The sequence below is a fragment of the Canis lupus genome, chromosome 33 (assembly GCF_048164855.1).
Source record: "Canis lupus baileyi chromosome 33, mCanLup2.hap1, whole genome shotgun sequence".
Classification (NCBI taxonomy): Eukaryota; Metazoa; Chordata; class Mammalia; order Carnivora; family Canidae; genus Canis; species Canis lupus.
Genome location: NC_132870.1, coordinates 35,310,273 through 35,323,279, shown reverse-complemented (window position 1 = coordinate 35,323,279; position 13,007 = coordinate 35,310,273). Strand labels below are relative to the sequence as shown.

Here is a 13,007-nt window from a genome sequence, read left to right as displayed (position 1 = left end):
TCTCACTCTCATTATGAGGTCTTCTGGAATATTTCAATTTCCTCAGCAACAAAATTATAACTCCCAAATGGGTCGCATCTGCAAATGGCTCATTACTTTATTTTGAGGTATCTCTATCCTCCTGAAAAAATGCATTGGATCCAGCACCAGATTGCCAGGACCTAAACCCTGTTCTTGCAGCTTGCTAGCTCTATAATTTAGGGCAAAAGAATTAATATTTTTGTGGCTCAGTGTCCTCATAGTAAAAGTGAAAATTGTATAGCATACTAACTCCATAGAGTTGTTGCTTAGGATTAAATTATTATATAAAGCACTTGGAATAATGCCATAATTGTTAATACTATTGCTTCTATGTCAGAGTACATTTTCCTTCTTTTCCCCTGCTCTATCTTCAGAAAGTATATTCTAGAAGATCTTGGTCTCTTGTGGTTGAGATTCATTTAGTTTGTCACCTTGTGAAAAGTAGAAATTGAGTTAAATTTTGACTAGGCTTATCCTCTTTGTAATTTACTATATTTCAATGAGATTTGATTCATGTGTGGAAATAAAAGAGAACACATGTCATTACACGGAGTGTCTTTACATGTTTAGTTTTACAAACTAAAGCTAAGTACTTTAACCATTCATGGATTTTTAATCGATGAAATTAATAGACATTTGAGAAAAAAGCTTACAAGATAGTTATCATGTGAACAAATATTCTTATTTGAATAACGATACCTTAAGTCCCTCTTATTGAGAATTATTATGCTACTTCCTAACTCAGAGAAGGTTATTCTGGTAGTAATACTAATTCTAGCATAGCTTTTATTTATTTATTTTTAATAATAAATTTATTTTTTATTGGTGTTCAATTTGCCAACATACAGAATAACACCCAGTGCTCATCCTGTCAAGTGCCCCCCTCAGTGCCCATCACCCATTCACCCCCACCCCCGCCCTCCTCCCCTTCCACCACCCCTAGTTCGTTTCCCAGAGTTAGGAGTCTTCATGTTCTCTCTCCCTTTCTGATATTTCCTACCCATTTCTTCTCCCTTCCCCTCTATTCCCTTTCACTATTATTTATATTCCCCAAATGAATGAGACCATATAATGTTTTTCCTTCTCCGATTGACTTATTTCACTCAGCATAATACCCTCCAGTTCCATCCACATCGAAGCAAATGGTGGGTATTTGTCGTTTCTAATGGCTCAGGAATATTCCATTGTATACATAGACCACATCTTCTTTATCCACTCATCTTTCGATGAACACCGAGGCTCCTTCCACAGTGTGGCTATTGTGGCCATTGCTGCTAGAAACATCGGGGTGCAGGTGTCCCGGCGTTTCATTGCATCTGTATCTTTGGGGTAAATCTCCAACAGTGCAATTGCTGGGTCATAGGGCAGGTCTATTTTTAACCCTTTGAGGAACCTCCACACAGTTTTCCAGAGTGGCTGCACCAGTTCACATTCCCACCAACAGTGCAGGAGGGTTCCCTTTTCTCCGCATCCTCTCCAACATTTGTTGTCTCCTGCCTTGTTAATTTTCCCCCATTCTCACTGGTGTGAGGTGGGATCTCATTGTGGTTTTGATTTGTATTTCCCTGATGGCAAGTGATGCAGAGCATTTTCTCATGTGCATGTTGGCCATGTCTATGTCTTCCTCTGTGAGATTTCTGTTCATGTCTTTTGCCCATTTCATGATTGGATTGTTTGTTTCTTTGGTGTTGAGTTTAATAAGTTCTTTATAGATCTTGGAAACTAACCCTTTATCTGATATGTCATTTGCAAATATCTTCTCCCATTCTGTAGGTTGTCTTTGAGTTTTGTTGACTGTATCCTTTGCTGTGTAAAAGCTTCTTATCTTGATGAAGTCCCAATAGTTCATTTTTGCTTTTGTTTCTTTTGCCATCGTGGATGTATCTTGCAAGAAGTTGCTGTGGCCGAGTTCAAAAAGGGTGTTGCCTGTGTTCTGCTCTAGGATTTTGATGGAATCTTGTCTCACATTTAGATCTTTCATCCATTTTGAGTTTATCTTTGTGTATGGTGAAAGAGAGTGGTCTAGTTTCATTCTTCTGCATGTGGATGTCCAATTTTCCCAGCACCATTTATTGAAGAGACTGTCTTCCAGTGGATAGTCTTTCCTCCTTTATTGAATATTAGTTGACCATAAAGTTGAGGGTCCACTTCTGGGTTCTTTATTCTGTTCCATTGATCTATGTGTCTGTTTTTGTGCCAGTACCACACTGTCTTGATGACCATAGCTTTGTAGTACAACCTGAAATCTGGCATTGTGATGCCCCCAGCTATGGTTTTCTTTTTTAGAATTCCCCTGGCTATTCGGGGTCTTTTCTGATTCCACACAAATCTTAAAATAATTTGTTCTAACTCTCTGAAGAAAGTCTATGGTATTTTGATAGGGATTGCATTAGAAGTGTAAATTGCCCTGGGTAACATTGACATTTTCACAATATTAATTCTGCCAATCCATGAGTACTAGCATAGCTCTTAAACATTATGACTATTTATACTGTGATTAGAACTATAATAATTAATCACATTTTATTGTTTATTTTGAAGATCACAATGAATTTTATCAACATACAAATTAGTAACATAATTGATATTTAATGGATCAAATATTTATGCTAAGCATACAATAAATAAAAACTTTCATTTGTCCTTTTATTTCCTCTGCTGGAGAACAAACTACAATTTGTAACCATCAAAGAAGAATGAAATTCAACACCTTATCTTTCAATACTATTTATTCATAGATTCTACTCTCCCCTCAATAATATAGACTCCAGAGATTTAAGGATGTGCCATAATCTCTCTTAAGCTGACATATGTTCAAGGTGTGTATTAAGATACTAGAATGCCAAGTAGATTCAATAAAATACAGGCATTACATTCATATTTTGTTTATTCTTTGTTTTGCCAATTTCAAAGAAAGAGGGAAGAAAAATGAAAACACATTTTTAAACAAACATGGCTTTGTTCCAGCACAGCACAAGTACAGCCTTACCTATAAAATGGTTTTAAAATGCACTTGAAGAGAAGGTTTATTATGTCATTAATGTGCTGCCAGATTGGATTTATTTTTGCAGTTGGCAATTGCCATAGCAACTTTGGAGGATAAGAACTTCTTGGGGCTTCCTTTCTGTACAGAGGTAAATATAATTTGTCTTCAAATTTATACATGAGTCAAGAGTAAATCTAAAAATATATGATAGATCCAGAGTAGAAGAGCACTTGTTTCAAGGGATTAATTTAGGTAAAGTGAAGAAGTATTAAATGGACGGTCCCTTTCTTCTTTTTTTTTTTAAATTAATTCAGGAAAATATCTGAAAATCTAAGTGAGAATTATGCTGAGCTTGGGGAAAGAGAAAGTTGAGTTTAAAGTGATCAATAGATGGAGGTGGTAAAAATAATTGTTCAAGTTTCTACATCACTTAATTCTGTTCATCAGGATGGGTGATATGGATGAAATTTTAATTTAGGCAGAATCATTTGTACTTTGTTCAGTTGTTTACAGAGTTCTTTCTTCTATGTTGTATGTAATGAATGACAAAGTGAAGGAAGGAAGAAATTAATACAGAAAGGAATGAAGGAAAGACAGAAACAGCAATATTCACCTTATCACGTTTTTTCTGCTGGCCCTAGTAAACTACTCATAATGTTCTAACGCTTGGTTTCCTAAAGAAAAACTCTATAAAAGCTATCAATCAGCAGGTGGTATAAATAAATTTTGGAATGATTCAAGGTTTTTCAGAAACTTTTCCAGAAACCTTTTGCAGGTGTTTTTAATAGAGAAAATGTGCCCATCTGTGAATGTTTACACACAAAGATTGTATCAACACATCCATAGATTCATAACAGCCTAACATTCAGCAGGCTCCTATTATGTGCATAAGCATATGTGATTAATTTTATTTACAGTAGTTTATTACTGTGTGTATTTATTCATGAATGAAACAATGAGGAAGATATGGACACAGCTGTCTGTGATTTAGCATTCAAGTTATTTGGACAGAGCGACTAAGCTATTACATATTTCTTCAAAAAGCATTTATGAAAGTTATCGACCACCTAAAGCTCTCAATGCTGTTACTGATTGCCTTTTGTACAGAGTTTCCCATTCATGAGAAGCCTTACAGCATGCTGTGCTGCATGCAGCCATCTACTTACTAAAGTACTCTAGAGATCAATCTGTTCATATACAATGTGTAGAGGAGGAGGGAGTACACAGTGAACTTTCATAAGATATGACATTTGCATGGTCCTCATCTCAAATTTCATATTAAAACCATTGAAGGAGATTTTTATATTTTCCCAGTACTGAGTCAATCAATTAAAATACTGTCTGGGATGGGAACAGAGCATCAGTGCTTTCAGTTACTTATTTTCACATTTCTTCAAATAATTCTAATGTGCAATCAGCGTTGAGAGGTCCTGCTCTATGTAGAAAGTGTACAGGCTATTTTGAAAGAAATATAAAGTACATTAAATACTAAACATAAGAATTTTAAGAAGAGTAAATGATAAGAATTCAGATTTGGTATAAAACATAGGAAAATCAATAATATTATAGGAAGGTAAGATATGTTTTAACTAAAATATAGGTTATGACAAGAAGAAAATCTTTGCCTAAGGAGTATAAAATAAATATGTTTGAATCGCATAGCAGTTCAAGATCAATGGACAAGTTATTTTAAAGAAGACAGAAAGGGCCGCCTGGGTGGCTCAGCAGTTAAGCATCTGCCATTGGCTCAGGTAGTTATCCTGGAGCGCTGGGATCGAGTCCCACAACCCGCTCCCTATGGGAGCCTGCTTCTCCCTCTGCCTGTCTCTGCCTTTCTTTCTGCATGCCTCTCATAAATAAATAAATAAAATCTTTAAAAAAATAAAAAGAAGACAGAAAAAAATGAAAAAATATCGTATTTTTAAGTTATATTGCAAACCTGGTTGATCACGATTAGGAAAATCAAAGAGTCAGTACTGTTGACAGCTCTTTTAGGGTACTTAACCTACCTATAAAATATAATCCATAGCTCCATTCAAAATACCCTTTCTTATCTTCTTATTTATTTTATTTTATTTATTTATTTTTTATTTTATTTTATTTTATTTTTAAATTTTTATTTATTTATGATAGGCACACAGTGAGAGAGAGAGAGGCAGAGACACAGGCAGAGGGAGAAGCAGGCTCCATGCACCGGGAGCCCGACGTGGGATTCGATCCCGGGTCTCCAGGATCGCGCCCTGGGCCAAAGGCAGGCGCCAAACCGCTGCACCACCCACGGATCCCCTCTTCTTATTTTTTTATAAATTTTTAAAAAGTTTTTTTATTTTTTTATTTTTTTATTATTCATGAGAAACACACTGAGAGAAAGAGGCACAGACAGAGGCAGAGGGAGAAACAGGCTCCATCATGCCCTGGGCCCAAGGCGGCGCTAAACTGCTGAGCCATCCAGAATGCCCCATTTCTTATCTTCTAATCAAGCCTATTCGCTCTCCTCTGAGCCATTAATGGAAATGTTCAGCAGTGTAATCCCCTCAACATCCACATGGTGGTACTATTTTCCTCCTTTTCTACTTAACTCCCTGTAGTAATCTGACAGTGAGACTCCCCAAATTAATGAAAGTATTCTCAAATTTTGTTATCTGTGTTCTCTAGAAATCCCACCGGTTCCTCACAAGGATATAGACTTTTGTTACTCAAAGTGTGGTCCAGGGGCCAGAAGCATTGGCATCACTTAGAACCTTGTTGGACCTTTAGTATCATGAGTTGTATTCTTGATCTACTGAATGGGGATCATTAAATAAGGTTTAAGGTTCTTTGTAGGCAAATTTGAATTAGTAGGCATTTATATAGAGCATTTGTGCTGAGTCTTGTAAAACCAAATTCACTTTTATATTAAATCATCAAACATTAAATCACTAAACAATTAGGGTCTATGTACTCTTCTCAAAAACAAAAACAAAAGAAGGTTTTTTTTTTTTTTTTTTTTTTTTTTTTTTTTTTTTTAATGAATGGCTCTTCTGCCATTCATTCATGTTTCTGACATGACTGCTCCTACTTGTTTGTCCTCCAAACCCAAAGATTTATGTTCACATCTCAGAGATCTTAGTTCCAATCTCTCACATCCACCTGTCATCATCAGTGCCTGCCACAGTGGAGAGAGTGGAAAGGAACACCTAATCCGACAAAACAAGATCACCCTTATAGGCCTTATTTTTATATAAAGCATAAATATTCACCAGTCTAAGAGAAAAAGTGACTCTAAGTCTACCATGCTTCAGTATCCTATTTTATTTTGTTCTTTTTTTTATTTTTTTATTTTTATTTATGATAGTCACACACACAGAGAGAGAGAGAGAGAGAGAGAGAGGCAGAGACACAGGCAGAGGGAGAAGCAGGCTCCATGCACCGGGAGCCCGACGTGGGATTCGATCCCAGGTCTCCAGGATCGCGCCCTGGGCCAAAGGCAGGCGCTAAACCTCTGCGCCACCCAGGGATCCCTTGTTCTTATTTTTAAAATATTTTTATTTATTTATTCATGAGACACACAAAGAGAGAGGCAGAGACATAGGCAGAGAGAGAAGCAGGCTCCTTCTGGGGAGGCTGAAGCGGAACTCAATTCCAGGACCCTAGGATCAGATGTGAGCCAAAGGCAGACACTCAACCACTGAGCCACCCAGGTGTCCCCAGTTTGCTATTTTAATCTATTACTTACCACTCTGCTAAATCGTCTTTGGTACTTTTATCTCCATTCTGCTTTGTGCTTCTTCTTTTATCTAACACTCTTCCTTTCTCTCTCCAAATCATGGACTTCCCTCCTTTGACTATGCTACATAATTATAAGACTTTTCTTTACCCTCAATTCCTCTATGAGTGTTCTTTCTGAGTGGATACTTTTACTGAAATAAGACCCATCACTCTGGACTTTCTTTCCCTTGCAGTATTCTCAATATGAGAAGGGTTATTTCCCAGTATCTCACATGCATCAGGGTCAGGAGACATATTCCTTTTCCTCTTCACTGAAAATGTCAGACCACTATTACTCTATCTTCTTGAAATGAACACTGCTTCCTTGAGATAGGCGCAATTTTGTTTGCATCACTAGGTGTCCTTACTATTACTGACCCATTTCTTTAAATTTACCTGTCTTCAGTGAAATGTTTAGAACTTGACCTAATCTTTCTTTCCAATCCTATGACCTATTGTCATGTAGAGTGACTTAAATAACAGAATAGACAATCTATCTGATATCAAAGCCACTTAATTTTTTGTGTTCCTGAAATCCAAGAACCTTCTCCAATGGCAGTCCCTATGGACTCCTTTGTTCATATACAAATTTGGATACCCGCTCTGGAACTTGATATCTGCACTCTCCACCTTAGTGTTTTTTATCTTTTTTTAGATTTCTAACCCACTAGCAAAAAAAACTATTCTTTGCCTTCAGCAAAACTTTAATCCAAGTCATAATCCAACTTGTGTATGTTCATCCTTTTTCCTCTCCTTACTCCCTTTTTTCCAGCTATTTTGCATGTGCCATCTTTAAACACCCTCTCTCACTGATATTTGGTGTTTCTAGGTTCAGAAGAAATTTAGGCATTATTTGCATACAGATCATAGGTGACATTGTAGAAGTGGGTGAAAAGAGAAACGGATTGAGACTCTCTTGGGTTACCTTCTAGTTATCTCACTCAGCATGACTTACAAGAGTACTACATGCTTGCCGCTGTTCAAGTGAATATAAAAAGTTTTGTATACAGGTCTATCCAGGTTTTAAAATAGTCTGAACAAGTTTATGCAAATTTTATTTTTCTGGCTATGGTATATACAAATCTAGTCTTTAGAATCAGGTACATCAAGAAAAAAAAATAGATTAAGTTCTGAGACAGAAGAAATTGATACCTATTACTATCATCCAATCATTGTCTTCCTACCCTGGTCCCAGGGCAGCTTATTTTCACATGCTTCTGTAGGGTAAAAGTAATTGTAAACTCTTGACTAGATTGTTACAATGAGCTGTTACTAAATATCATTTTATTATAAAGTCAAGGAGAAGAGTTACTCTCAGTTCATCACTGAACTTGGAAAGATATGCCAATCACAGCAGCGAACTACCATAGCTAGAGAGGGCTTAGAATTTTAGTAAGTACTTTCATTCCACAGGGAATGTACTCCCAATAAAGAAAACCTTCAGTAATTCTCTGAAAAAAAGCATATTTGAAGTAGGAATTTATCCAACTGATACATTCTACTTAGACAAAGCTAATTCCTATCATTGATATATTGAAATGCCCAAAACTCCATGAAGAGTAAAACATTATCTCTGACTTATTTAACTCAAAGCAATCTATGTAAAAAAAAAAAAAAATGTATTACATATAAATTTCAGCTTACCATTTGTTAATGAACTGGAAGACATTTTTCAGTTCAAGAATGGTAGTTTTCAATTATATGAAAAATATGACATATAAGAGTGCATGTTCTCTCATTTAAATTATACTATTGGCATTTATTCACATAAACATGAACATCTAGAAAACATACACAAAAAAGGGCTAAGTCATTTAATCCAAAAGAAACAAAAGGGATAATCTTTTATTTAAAAAAATCCAATAGAAATAAATACAGATTAAAATTGACACAATAGCTTCCCACTGACGAAAACTATAGGTAGCACTGTAGTTCCGAGAGAGGTTTGGATATTTTCCTTAAGCCCGAACTCAGTTATAGACTGGTGTATTGAATAAATATTACCTAGCTTTATAAAACTTATGGAATAAAGGACTAAGAAAGATGATTTACACATAATGCTTACCATTCCCTAGAGTCTTATTTATGGTCTCTTTTTCATGAGAATTAATTCAGAAAAAATGTACCTGTCATTACCAATTTATCTACATCATCATGCCTCTCATCATTTTGCTTTGGCTAACAAAATCTCCCTAAAGGAATATATACTGGAATATGTATTTTATGCAATTAGGAATACAGTGAAGTGCTAAAACTATATTTAAAATATAACAGGGTAGTTTGCAAATACTGTATTGAAATTGTGTAGACAAATTTTGTTTTGCCAAACATTGTATGGACTGGGAGTGACTTTGGGATCAGAGAAACAAAAATATTTGAACTTCTTTTAATTGCAGAAAAAAAATAGATAAAAAAATATATAACAAGGTAAAAAAATTGTAGCCTATAAGTGACATGTCTAATTTAATAAACCTTTTCTTTGAAATAATATTTTAATATGTGAGTAATAGTTATTATAGGAGTTAAGTTATATTCCAATATATAAAATAGATCTTTATATTAAGGAAAATTATTAGAATTTTTGTGTTTCTCTTTTGTATACCTTTAATACATTTACCCTAATATACAAAAATCAGTGTAAAAGTAAAATAAAACACAAGTTAGTTATTCAAGATGACTGACTCTGTTTTATGAACAGAGTGAATTAATTAGTATTAAAAATTGTCCTTGAATATTATCATTTTAATGCACTAAATATTCCTGATTTACTCTCTCCACTTTAAATTGACAATGAGCGGATCCCTGGGTGGCACAGTGGTTTAGCACCTGCCTTCAGCCCAGGATGTGATCTTGAGTCCTGGGATCAAGTCCCACATTGGGCTCCCTGCATGGGGCCTGCTTCTCCCTCTGCCTGTGTCTCTGCCTCTCTCTCTGTATCTCTCATGAATAAATAAATAAAATCTTTTTAAAAAATTAAAAAATAAATTGACAATGAATACAAGAATTATCATGATAATAATAAGATAAATCTTTGGCAGTATAAGTTCTGTCTTAAAAATGACCATATGCCAAAGCTTTCTATCACTAAATTATTAATTTATCTGGATTGAGAAACACATCTCTGGACTGATACTTATACTCAACTTATTAAAATTACACCTACCTATCCTCAAGGAAAAAAAAAAAGAATAGAAAAGAAAAAAAAGATGGGCAGTTCCAAGGGATAGAGTTGAAAGCTTTATCTTATTGACAGTCTCAGCCAGCATCCATTACAGTTGATCTTTGAGCAACACAGAGGTTAGGGGCACTGACCACCTTGCATGGTCAAAAATCCACATATAACTCTTAGCTTTCCCCCAAATTTACTAATGGCCTACAGTTGACCAAAAGCCTTACTGATAACATATATAGTCAATTAATGCATATTTTGAATGTTATATGTATTACATACTGTGTTCTTATAGGAAAATAAGCTGCAGAAAAGAAAATGTTGTTAAGAAAATCATAAAGAAAAGAAAAGAAATAATCTTTACATTATTATACTGTAAGAAATCTGCATATGTGGACCTACACCGTTCAAATCCCTGTGGTTCAAAGGTGGACTATATATCTCTAAAGTGTAAAATTGCAAAAATTGTTAGAGTCAGAAACTAGTACTCACCTAGGTTACCATCGGATTTATACCTCTATTTGTTCATCTAAAAACATATCTCTCAAAATGTACAGCTGGAAAAAGGATTTAAAAATATCTTCAAATATGCCCAATTCTCTTTGATAAAACTTTAAAAATACTTTTGGAGAAATAACAGAGTAACACATGCTGAAAAATATGACCTTCATGAATTACCTAAATCAAAAACTAAACTTCTATGAGGATCAGCTGAGGAGAGTACAGATCATCAGTCATTGATCTAGAATCAATTCAGAAGACTGCAACAGATGAGATTGCATCAGCTGTGGAAAACTGAGGTAAAAACCACGTATATGTCTGAATATAGGACAATATTCTAGATAAGCCTTAGTTTGGAAAAGGGAAGCAATGTGGAAGACAAATTGAAGTAAGATGAGAGTGATGGTAATGGGCTCATTTATCAAGATCGTTTTGGCAATCTCCATAGTCAAAGTAAGATGTGAAAGTGAGAGGGGAGTATTTATGGAAGTGTATACAGAAATGCTCTACACAATAATTACATAGGCTAAAAAAGAAGCAAAGAGGAAAAGATAAAAAATACTTTAAAAATAGTAGTATACTATTTCCTTGAGTTTCCAAACAAAATACCATAAACCTGGTGGCTTAATAGAAATATATTGCCCTCAGTAGTTTATAAAGTATTACAGAGGCTAAATATGTATTACAGAGGCTAAAAATGTGAGATCAAGGTGCCAGCAAGGCTGGTTCTGTCTGAGGACTGTTTGAAGGATCTGTTCCATTCCTCTTTCCTAGCTTCTGGTAGTTTGCTAAAAATTTTTGATATTGGTTGGTTTATAGAAGCATCACCTTGATTTCTGTCTTTATTTTCACACTGTGTTCTTCCTGTGTGCATGTCTGCTCAAAAATGTCCCTTTCTATAAGGACTTGAGCCATTGTGGATTAGGGATCCAATTTGCTTCAGGATGACCTCAAAATAATTATATATAATGACCCTATTTTCAAACGAGGTTACATTCTGAGGTTCTGAGGCTTAGGACTTAAATATATCAGTTTTGGGGATAGACAATTCAATTCATAGTAAGTGTACTCAAGTACAAGTGTACTACTCAAGTGTAATTTGACATAAGTATTTTTCATAGCTTTATAAAATGAACAAGGATATGGAACAAACACTTAGGTTAACCCCAAAGCAGGAAGTTCAGGCCATAGAAGAAGAAAATGTGATACACTTCTTATCAAACTCAAATGCAAATATATGTATTTTGTGGAATAAATTTTTCTGAGTTTGCAGTGAATGTCATGTTAACATGCACAAATTTCAGACTGTTAGAATATGGGATGGGTACTGAAAGGAAGTTTATAGATCACTCCAGAAATAAAATAAAAAAGGGAATATTATAAATAACTAAAATGTATATAATGTTTTAATTGTTTAAATCCTTCTGTAAAAAGCAGAGGAAACTGAAAGATGCCTGAGTTGCTCATTTGGTTAAGCATCCGTTGATTTTGGCTCAGGTCATGATCTCAGGGTAATGAGATTGAGTGCCCCCTTGGGCTCTCTGCCATTTCCCTGCTCATGTGCTCTCTTTCTCTCTCTAAAAAAATAACAAAAAAATTAAAAGCAGAGGAAATTTAGTTAAACAAAAATCATTTTTTGTTAGTTTGGGTGACATCTAAAAGAACAAGAATTGAAAATTAATGAATGAAAAATGATATATAAAGCAAATGAGGTTATCAAGAAAACAGGTGAATCAATATTAATATCAGACAGAACAGAGTTAAAATTAAAGATCTTACAATATTACCAATGGCAATATTTCATGTTGATTAAATATACAATTTAACAAGAATCATTTGTAAATACTTATATATCAAAATTCATAGCATCAAAATATGTAGAATTAAAAGGTAAGAAATGACAAGATAAATGGAATAAAAGAAAATTCAATAATTAACTTTTCAGTGGAAAAACACTTAAGGAGGGCACCTGGGTGACTCAAGTGATCATCTCAAGGTCATGGGATTGAGCCCTGCATCTCCCTGCTGGCTGGGGAGTCTGCTTGGAATTCTTTCCCATTCTCTCACTCTGCTCCTTCCCTCCATGCTCTCTCTCTCTCTCTCTCTCAAATAAATAAATAAATCTTTAAAAAACATTTAATTATATAGCATGTTTGAATAATAAAACTTTCAAGCTTGATCAAAAAATCTATTGAAATTTACCAACAACCAGAGAATACATAAAATTTCTGGGAGTATAGGCTGCCTTGCATGAGCAATCCTCCAAAGAAAAAAGATGCACTAGTTATCAAAATGAGGGAATGAGTCAGTTGTCTAGGTTCATGATGTCCAAGGGACTCTGGAGATTCAAGATTTCCAGGCATATCAATCCAGTAATTATCATCTCATGTCTTAGTCTTTAATAATCAAAACCCAGACCTTGATAGATCAAGCTATTCTCATTGAGAATTTACCTTCTTTGAACTTGGATACTTACCATTCAGTCCTTAGTCTGATCTCCATCTTTCTCTTGATTCAACATCTGTGGAAGTTACATTAAAAAAAAAAAAAAAAATCAGGATTGGGCAGAAAGAGAAAATGCAA

General features: G+C 34.8%; 1 long non-coding RNA gene across 1 annotated transcript in view; it reads right to left on the bottom strand.

Annotated features, from left to right (window-relative positions):
* Positions 1 to 13,007, bottom strand: part of LOC140623775 (uncharacterized) — a 55,899-nt gene that overhangs the window by 29,951 nt on the left and 12,941 nt on the right. Inside the window, exon 2 of the long non-coding RNA XR_012023311.1 lies at positions 12,901 to 12,945. This is a non-coding gene — a long non-coding RNA (uncharacterized lncRNA). The remainder of the gene's footprint in view (positions 1 to 12,900; positions 12,946 to 13,007) is intronic.